The sequence below is a fragment of the Pteropus vampyrus genome, unplaced genomic scaffold (assembly GCF_000151845.1).
Source record: "Pteropus vampyrus isolate Shadow unplaced genomic scaffold, Pvam_2.0 Scaffold9, whole genome shotgun sequence".
Taxonomy (NCBI): domain Eukaryota; kingdom Metazoa; phylum Chordata; class Mammalia; order Chiroptera; family Pteropodidae; genus Pteropus; species Pteropus vampyrus.
In genome coordinates this window covers 14,548,133-14,558,921 of record NW_011888790.1, presented here as the reverse complement: position 1 = coordinate 14,558,921, position 10,789 = coordinate 14,548,133, and the positions used below count along the sequence as shown (strand labels likewise).

Sequence of the window (10,789 nt, the reverse complement as noted above, 5' to 3'; positions counted from 1 at the left end):
AAATTTAAAGGCCAGATGGGGAGGGATTAAAACAGCATGGTGACTGGAGCTGCTAGCAGTGTGAATTTCTAGACTTTGTAAGAAGGCAACAATAGTTCAAATATCAGTATGAGAAGACAGTATGAATAGATTCCCCCCCCAAAGAATACTATTTAGTAAAAAGTATTAGCTCCTCAATGAGAATTTTCTCCCGATTATATTTCTTACACACACACACACACACACACATATATATTTAACACCTACAGCACCTAGTATTCCTAGGTGGGAGCATCCAAGTACTAATCAGGCCCGACCTTGCTTAGTTTCCGAAATCAGATGAGATCAGGCACGTTCAGGGTGGCATGGCCATAGACTAAACATACATTTTAAATATAGGCTGGCATTGAGTGTCTGACATCCTACCATGGCTAAAATAAATGTTTTCTTCATTTCTTCTCCTTCCTTCAAAATACAACTGAGTTTCTGCTATGATGTATGGAAGTGATTTTTAACTCTGGCAGGACATTAAAATACTCTAAGCCAAGATGTTCTTCAGTAGGTGAATGGATAAAAAAAGTGGCATATTTATACATTGGAATTTTATTTAGCAATAAAACAAAGAACTCTTAAACCCATGAAAAGACATGGAGGAACCTTGAATGCATAGTGCTAAGTGAAAGAAAGTCAGTTTGAAATGGCTATGTACTGTATTGTTCCAACTAAGGAATTTATGTGGAAAGGCAAAACTAAGTAGAGAGTAAGAAAAATCAGTAGTTGCCAGGGGTTCAGGTAGAAGGAAGAAGGAATGAATTGATAAAACACAGGAGATTTGAGGGGCAGTTAAATTATTCTGTATGTGGTGGTAGATATGCATCATCATACATTTGTCAAAACCCATAGAATGTATAACACAAAGTGATTGCCAATGTAAACTATGGACTTCAGTTAATAATAGTGTATTAAATTGGTAATTTATGTAGCAAATACACCACACTAATGCAAGATGTTAATATTGAGGGAAACTGAGGGAAAATGAGGGAGTATATGGGAACTCCTTGTACTTTCTGTTCAATTGTTCTGTAAACCAAAAACTGCTTTAAAAAATCTGTTTTTTAAAAAGGAAAAGAAAACCTGGGTAGACTTAAATAGACTCAAAATGGATTAAAGACTTATATGTAAAACCCCAAACCATAAAAATTCTAGAAGAAAACATAGGCAGTGAACTGTATGATTTTACTAACAGGAATTTCTTTTTAGATATACCTCCTTGGGCAAGGGAAACAAAAGAAAAAATAAACAAATGGGACTACATCAATCTAAAAAGTTTTCATGCAGCAAAGGAAACCATCAACAAAACAAAAAGACAACTGACTGGGAGAAGATATTCACCAATGATACACCTGATAAGGATTTAATATTCAAAATATATAAAGAATTTATATATCGCAACAACAACAAAAACCAAACAATCCAATTAAAAAGTGGACAGAAGACCTGAACAGATACCTGTCCAAAGAGGAAATACAGATGGCTAATAGACATATGAAAAGATGCTCAAGGTCACTAGCCATCAGAGAAATGCAAATTAAAACCACATTGAGATATCACCTCATACCTATCAGAATGGCTATCATCAATAAATCAAAAAACAGCAAGTGTTGGTGAGAATACGGAGAAAAGGGAACCCTCATACATTTTTGGTGGGATTGCAAATTGGTACAGCTACTATGGAAAACAGTCTGGAGGTTTCTCAAAAAATTAAAAATGGATATACCTTTTGACCCAGCAATTGCACTTCTGGGTATTTATCCAAAGAAAACCAAAACAATAATTCATAAAGATCTATGCACCCCAATATTCATGGCAGCACAATTTACAATAGCCAAGATATGGAAGCAACCTAAATGCCCATCAACAGATGATTGGATAAAGAAGTTATGGTTCAGATATACAATGGAATATTACTCAGCCATTAAAAAAAAATGAAATCCTACCATTTGCAATGACATGGATGGACCTAGAGGTTATTTTGCAGAGTGAAATAAGTCAGACAGAGAAAGATAAATACCATACAATTTCACTATATGAGGAATCTAAGGAACAAAAAGAACAACTAATCAAAAACAGACTCACAAATATAGTGAATAATTTGGTGACGAACAGAGGGGAGGTTTTGGGGGCTGGGAGAAGGGGGCGAAGGGTTAAAGAAGTACAAATTAGTAGTTGATAGTTGGTCATGGAGATGGGGAGCACAGTAGAGAGAATGCAGTTAGCATTAATATAATGGCTAAGTGGAGGGCCAGGGGAGGGAGGGAGCAACTGGAGGGATCATTTTATGAACTATGCAGATGTCTAACCAATATAATGTATGCTTGAAACTAATTTAAATAAATAAATTTTAAAAAATGCATCAGCACAAATTCCTCCTTCAGAGATGCTGACTTAATTATTCTTGGGTGAGATACCAGAAACTTTAAGAGTATACCAGGTCATTGTAATATACAGCCAGGATTGAGAATTATTGGTTAATGACAACCCCAAGTATATTCTTGTAACATAATTTTACCAGAAAATGTCTAGGTATTGTGGTTTGGCTTGTTTTTAAAATTTGTCGGTAACAGTCTAGTGCTATGAAAATAATAATAGTGTCCTGTTAATGCTTTAATTTTTTTTTTTTTTTTTTTTTTTTTTTTTAGTGAGGCACATAAGAGACTTTGGCTGAGGTAATTTAAACTTTATTGGTGCTATGAAATTGATAGCTTTTCTAACAGATGAAAACTGATACTATAGCTGTAAGCATTAAGACCTCTTCTGGCAGTGATTAATGGGATAAGAAATTGGGGGGAATTTTAAATACATTAGGCTTTAAATTCTTTCATTTGAATAAGACATTTTGATTTTAAACATAAAATTTCTTTGGACTTTTTAAAAAATATTTTCCTGTGAAATAATGGAAGGGATTTGTATTCAAATAAAAAACATATTTTAGCTGTTGTTTTATTATTGGCATATCTTAAATGTTTTAATATTATAGCAGTAACTTTGCTGAGTTATAATGGATATGAATAGACATAAGTTGTATTGGGAAATAGTAAAAGTATAACTTTGGATTTAGCAACCCTTGGAGTTAATTTATTTGATATATTAAAATAATTTTTGAGGGGTTATGCACTTTTTTGTGGAATATACTTTATCCATCAGAGGTTCAAAGATAGTCCAAAAAGGAATTATTGCTATTTTGGTTGAAGCCTCTTGAATATGGAAGCAGGATAATTCTGAGAAAAATGCCGATGTGCTCAACTGAGAGGAACAATCACAATCTAGGTTGATCATAAGTCAGATAATCAAGTACAATAGCTAAAACTGCAACTAGCTTGAGAGTTTGATTACGGTCAATCTTTTTTCTATGAAGTCTTCCCCAGAGAGAAGGTTCTCAAGATAGGCTGCACATTAGAGTCACCTGGGGAGCTATAAAAATACTCAATGATCTGGTAACACCCCAACTAATTAAATGAGAATATCAGAGATGAGACCAAATAGCACAGATAAGTAACAAGATTTATTGTTTGGTGAAATTGGAAGAACATGCTGAATGTGTGTACATCGCCCATTCTTTCATGCTTTCATTGTGAAATTTTCCTGAGTGCAGAGAGATGCATTATCTGTGCCTCTATGCTGTGACTTTTTGTTATGTACAGGTCTTTGTAGGTGAGATATACAGTATTCCTTCTAGGTCTGTGACTTGGTAGGTAAATCCAACAAATTTAGAATGAGTTATTAGAAGATTGCCCTTCACCAACTTAGCTTCCATCACTAGTTAAAGCTAACAATTTGATCTGTTACATTTCCAAGTTTGTCTCTCAATTGGTTCCAAAACTAGGGACCTAATTTATTAGCTCCATATAATCCTAACAAGTATTTCATCTGTGAAACACTTGAGAACCAGGGTACTCTCAAGGAAACCAGTCGTAGGAGATACAACTGGTTTTATATGTTTCGAAAGATTAATAAGGAGCCTCTGTCTACTTCTTTTATCCTCTCTGTTTTTGATATTCTAGTTCTCTCTTACTCTTGCTGTTTCTCTGGGAGTCTATGGTGTATATCAGCTTCATTCTCTTTTTCTTCAGATAGATTTAACTATGTCTTTATAACTCATGGTGAGTCTAGGTTTCTATGACACTGGTTCGAACACGAGCTGAACAATACCTTATAACTGCAGGGACCAATACTAACAAACGAAGTCTCTGAATCAGAAAAAACAAATTTCCAAGAGAAAGAATAAGATTCAGTTATTTTGGAATGTATGCTCACTTTTGTCCCATCAGCTATGCTGACAAAGAAGTCACAGATGCATAAGAGGGCAGCCTGCCCCTTTGTGTGATTCTAAGTCTGAGGATGCTTCTCAGGGAAGGTGGAAAAGCATCCCACAGAATTACCATCTTTATTCTGTTTTTATATTTATGCCAGGTCACCTATGTAACTTTCAATAAGTCATTGGAATCTTTCATCCTAAAACTGCAAAATTACCAAAATTCTCCTTGTAAGAATAAATGAGATTATTATATGCATCATTTTGAGGATTTTAGAAAAAGACCAATCATATTTTTAGGTAGTTCAATTGTACATATTAGTATTCAGGTGGAATACGACTAGTCATTTAAACTTCAAATATTGTTACTAATTTTTTAAATATAAAATGACTATTGGAAGTTGTATTACCTTGGGAAAGATAATAATCACAATCACAATCATGTTATTTCTGTAACAATTCTTTTTAAGCACTAATTATTGCTCTGCACACATTTATTTTTTTAAAAAAATCTTTAAGTGTGTTTTAACTGCACTCTTGAATATTTAATTTTGTTTAAAAATAGTCTCTGCTGAATTTTTCCTCTCTAGTGAACTATATAAAGTGGATTTTTGCTTTTCAAGAAAAATGTTGAGAATATAGCTCGTTAAGGAAAAACTGTTTCCTTTTTTCTTCCTTACATTCTCTTGAACTTTAGTTTTTAGATTCCTTTCATTTAGTTGTGCTTTAATGTTGTAGGACTTGAAAAATTTTTAGGGCCCCAAAGTACCTATTTTAGTTTCTCCTTCTATTTACCAATCATTGATTGAAAGTAGTACTTTTTTAAGTTGAAAAAGCATTGGACTTGAGTTTTGGAAGACCTGTATTTTATTCCATCTTTCTAACTAATGAACTATGTGACCCTGAGCTGGTGAGATTTCTGAACCTGTTTTCTTATCCGTGAAAAGAGGGAGTTAGAATATATTTTCTTTAATTTCCTTTCTAGGTCTGATATATTCTTCTATAAATGACTCTGTGGAATGATTCTTGGTTTACAATTATTATAGTAAACGATCACATGACCAGAGAATAATATTTTAAAAAGTCTACCAAACACTTTCAGAGGTTTGCTGCCAATAAGAGAAGCTTATACCCCAAGAACTTGACAAAGAACCCTGAAAGGTGCTAGTATATCTGCTAATTTGTCTTGATTTATTCACATATGTGAACATTTGCTCCTTATTCAAATAGTCTCTGAGTTTGCCTGAAAAATTAGAATGCCGTTGTGGCAAAGGTAGGGAGTGACACATGTGCCCAGAAACAAAGGACATGAGATTTGAAATTTGTGCAGTGAAGGATCTTTTCTGGGAAATCCTCTTATAGAACAGAAAGAGTTGCCCCTCCCAGGGCTAGTACAGCTGAATACTAAACATTGAGAATTGCAGTGGAGAAATATTGCCTATTTCATTGATGAATGGAGCCATCCAGGAGAATGAGAGGCTAATGCTCCAAAGTCCAAACTCTTCCATGGTATGTAAGTTATGGATTATATAGGGCAAAATCGCAAGACACCATGGATTAGGGGTTGTGTTAGGAGCTCATTGGTCAAAGGTGAGGTAAGAGTGATGAATTATTTCTTCAGAAATTAAGGACAACTCTGACATCTTTTCTGGAGTCCCTCTGTTCAGTCTCATGGGAAAATAGCCAGGGGGTCATTCCATCTTCGGGCTTAGGAATTGAAACATAACTTAGGTCAAGATGTTAGCTTTAGCTTGCCAGAGGTTTCAGACCTTGTGACCATTAGGCAGATCCAGGCTACTGTCTTCTGTTGCCTTGGGAGGAAAGCTAGGTTTGTGAAGGGCATAGAGAGAGAAGGGCATATGATTTCTAGAGCTAAAATTAAAAGTAAATTTAAGCAAAGTTATAAGGACGCTTGATTTCAATCTGAAAATATGTCCCCCCACCCTAAGTTTAAAAAAGCTTCATGGTTGGGGTCTATTCTCAGTTTTATTCATTGATCACGTTATCTTTAATATTTTCTTTGGGTCCTGGGCATATAAAAGAAGAAGAACACACAGGACATAGGCCTAGGCTCTGAACTGGTATAACGTCACTCTCATTGCATTTTATGGCTCAAAGCAAGCCACAAGACCAAGCCTTGATGGGAGGAGCTGCGAAGTAGTGAGGTCATTTTGAAATATATTTATCTTCGGTTTTCAATAAAATTGACAAATAATATGTACATTACAGGGTTTTCATGAGCATTGAGTAAAATACAGTGCTTGTCTCAGTGCCTGGCATAGAGCATCCACTCGCTAGGTACCTCTTTATCAGCTGCACAGTTATTGTATTTAGGTCATCAGGATATATAAATGTGTTTAGGTCATCAAGATAACCAAATCCTTTTACTTCTACTTCTGTATTGTATTCTGTCTTCTCTAATTTGTTGCTATTGCCTTAATTGTAACCTCTTTCACTTCCCATCATGGTTATTTAAATAGCCTCTTGAATAATACATAATTAGCTGTCTCTTTTGAGAAATGACAAACTCCTTGAGGGCAGGGACCCTGACATTCTTATTTATAGTTGCATATTCATTTCTTGATATAGCACATTGCTCACAGTAGAAGCTCTACAAATAATTGTTAAATGTATGACTAGAATATTAAACTCTGCATACAAAGAAAGTTATAGAAAATCCAAATCTTGGTACTCTGCTTTCTTATATTTCTCCCATGGCTCCCCTTAGTATTCAAAATAAAATTTAAGCTTCTTTGCTTAACCTATAAGACTGTCCAAGATCTGACTCTGCCTCTAACTTTATCTCTTACTCTTTCCAAACACGTAACCTATTTCCCAGCAGTTTTTAGAATCTATCTTGATTTAATGAAAGATGTCCTTTTTACTGGAATAACCTGATCTCTCTTCTTCACCTGGCCTAACTCCTACATGTCTTTAAGAATTAGGTCAATAATTTTCTCCTCTGGGACATACTCCTTGACATTCCATCATTGGCCAAATATCACTCTTCTTGTTTCATAAGATACAATGGATATACCTGTCACAACAATTATCAGCCTACAGAACGGGTGCTATATCTTTAACCCCCATATGACCAGCAAGTATTTGGCATATAGTAGATGCTTCATAATTATTATGTGAATGAATAAAGACAAGATGGCAGATGTGGAGGGTAGCTTTAATATTCAATGTCAGGAGTTTCATGATGTACTCCCTTTTAAGCTTAAGGATGTGTATTTCTTTAATTATTAAAGTCTCATTAGAGTTTTCTTCCATTAAATGGACTAAATCGCCTTTCTTTGTGCTTAAAATAATTCTTGGCAGTGAGCTTAGTGTTACTGTATTCCCAGGTGACTATTGTCCTAACCTTTCTTTGCATCGAAGCTCGACTTCATTTCTCTGATTGCTTTAGTTGATTGAGCAGGTGGCTTATGGTGTTTTTTTGTTTTGGGGGGGTTTTTTTGAACAATCTCAAAAGACAGACTAGCCCAAGTAAAGCTATGTTTGCACAATGCTATACTACACATTTGGTAGTGACTAAATTATTTTGGCATCTTGAGCACACAGCCAGTCTCAGCTTCTTCCATAACAATAATGATATTGTGTTATAAGTGCCTTCAGGAAAGAAGAGAAATCCAGTATCAATTTGATAAGACTGATGTTTAGTGAATTCTGCTGCATATGCTTTTCAATAGAAAGAGAAAAATGATAGTTATACAAAGCATCATGTGATTCCTGTGTATGCCATTTGTGCATAAGTTAAAGTAACCCCAGGCGACAACTTATTCTTCTTTGATTTACTATTTTTCTTAAAATGGAATACAAAGACATTCTAAATAATTTTAGGTCAACCAGTGCTTTTCTTTATTCCTTTCTTATAACCTAATTCTTCAAATTCTTAACTACTTGGAGGAAGAGAGACCGAAAAGTCATACAATTTGATATAGAAAAATACAGCAAAATATCACCAATAATCAACAATTTGTGAAAAACTACATTTTCCTATTTCTTAAGAGTAAACTGGAGCTAACCATTAGCTAACCATTTCATTAATACATTTGATAATATCAGAAGATAAATGGACTTTTTTTAAAAAAAAAAATTCATTCTTATTTTTTTTGTAATGTTACCTAAGATTGAGCATGTACTTTCATTACAAATTAATATCAGTATCAATTAATTCTTCTTACTGTACTAAATAATAACCAACATACTTAAAAGGCACTTAGGATAAAAACCAACATCCTCTTCATGCAGGTGAGAAAACTGAGGTCCAAAGAAGGATAAAGTCATACTACTACCTAATGCAATAATTAAACCAGGTGCTAAGACTTCAGTCTCTTCTCTTTCTTTTCCTTCTACTACATCGCTATAATTTTTATTCTACTTGTTCTTTTGGTGTTATCTTTCTAAATGCTTATTTATAAAAAAAATTGTTTTAAAGGTGTCTATACATTCAAAAAGGAATGAGATTTTTAGCTTAATAGAAATGGTTTGAGACAGATTCATTTAAAGATGCAAGGTAATTATTATCCAGTCCCAATTTCATAAAGTTCTTTTGACTCTATTTACTCTATTAAACAAAAATAAATTAATATTTAATTAATATTGCTATAAAAATTATATCTTATTCAGGTTATTTTGAGATATATGCCATAGGCAAGATATATGTCAGAAGTAAAATGTATCATTATATTTAATTTGTATTTAAATTTATTTTTACTTGATGCCTAGGAATTGCTTGAAAGTGTTCTAAAGCATTATTTTGTTTCCGCTTATGATATCTTATCATGTTGCATTCAGATGTTATAAATCTATATACAGAAATACAGGTATTTTTATGATCAGCCCAACTTTGCATTTCTGGCTAGATCAATATTCATGAAATATGTCTGTATAGTATTAAATAATGGTTGAGTTTCTTTTTCTTTTAAATTAAACCCTTTGTACACATGTCAAGATGCTGTAATGTATATGAATTCTGTATAGTTCTATATTTATAAATCTATGAAAAAAACCTTGCAAAGTTTTATGTACTAAATTATGGTCTCGATGAATAAGAATACCAGTATTCTTGTATATGTCATGATAAAAATGGTACATATGTAACTATATATATCAGTATTTATTTTAAGATCTTATTCATTTAATATTGCTTAACTTTTCTTCACTTTATGATGTACCTACTCCTTTTAAGATCTCATTGTCAAAGAACAGTTTCTTAACTTTCAAAACATGTCACAGCTCTTATGAATTAGATGTTTATAATGTTATAAGGAATGGATATCATAATTTTTATTAGGGAAGAAATAAAAAGGAAAGAATATTTTCTAAAAACACGGTTTCTCGGCTAGTATTGTCAAAATAGGTGAGACTAGATCTCAGGTTTCTTGACTTTCTGTTTTACTATAAGTTATACCAGAAATGTATCTTTTTTTCTAATGAAAACAGAGAACAGTGAAAACATGTTTAGATTAACTTTCATAGCTACACATTCTCAAACTAACTGTTTATTAATTAAGAGTGAAATGATAATTAGCATTTGAGTTTGTTTCAGTGTGTGTATGTATATGTGTGTTGAGTTGGGAAAGCAGGATGAAGATAACGGAAAGGGTGAGAATGTTTCTGGAAGAGCATGAGTGTATTTAGTAGGGCTGCAATTAGCCTAACCTTAGGAGAACAGGAAAGAGATTACCAATGTAGGTGACCAAGACTGAACAAGTGGCAATAGAAAGCACTGAGAAAGAAATCAGCCTAAAAAAAAAAAAATGAAAATCCTTAAATAAGTAACAGAGACCCAGTTCAATCTGGCTTAAGCAAGAATTCTTATTATAAAACATCCTAGAAACAGATCTAATTTCAGGCCAACTAAATCCAAGGTTTTGATTCTTCTAGTGCCATCTAGATTTTTCTCTCCCTCTGTCTCTCAGCTCTGTTCTTGGTGGTGTTTTACAAGCCTGACACTTAGGAGTGAGACCTGTAAAAGAGATATTGATTTAGGCATCATCACCCGATAATTGTGAATTGTATCATTGGGAAAGGATGAAATCACCCAGGAGAGAGTCCTAGAGTATGAAGACAAGAAGACCTTGAACAGAATCTTGATAAACACCAACAGTTACAGTCAAGGAAAAAAAGAGCCTGACAAGGAGGCTGAGAAGGAACCACTTGAAAATGAAGAACACCAGGAACACAGAGGCCATGGGAAAGTTGAGTATGTCATACACATCGTCTGGATAACTGACTTATAACAATTTCTCCTTTTTCAGAAATAGTCTCTATCCTCAGGAATGGCCACCAGGATCATATGACTGACTTCTGGCCTCATTTGAATGTTTCAGGTGGGTCCAGTTGAGACAAGCTGGTCCATTATATTCCTGTTTTTAAGAAATTAAAACTTAGAACTGAGAGACACAGAAGCCATATATGGCAGCTTTGTTGAAGCAACAAAAAAAATAAATAAAAATAAAACCACAGACATATCACCAAGTACAGGAG

The 10,789-nt window shown here is 33.8% G+C and overlaps 1 pseudogene; it reads right to left on the bottom strand.

Moving 5' to 3' along the window:
* Window positions 1-239: 239 nt before the first annotated feature.
* Window positions 240-356, bottom strand: LOC111730141 (annotated as a pseudogene).
* Between the last annotated feature and the right edge of the window lie 10,433 nt (window positions 357-10,789).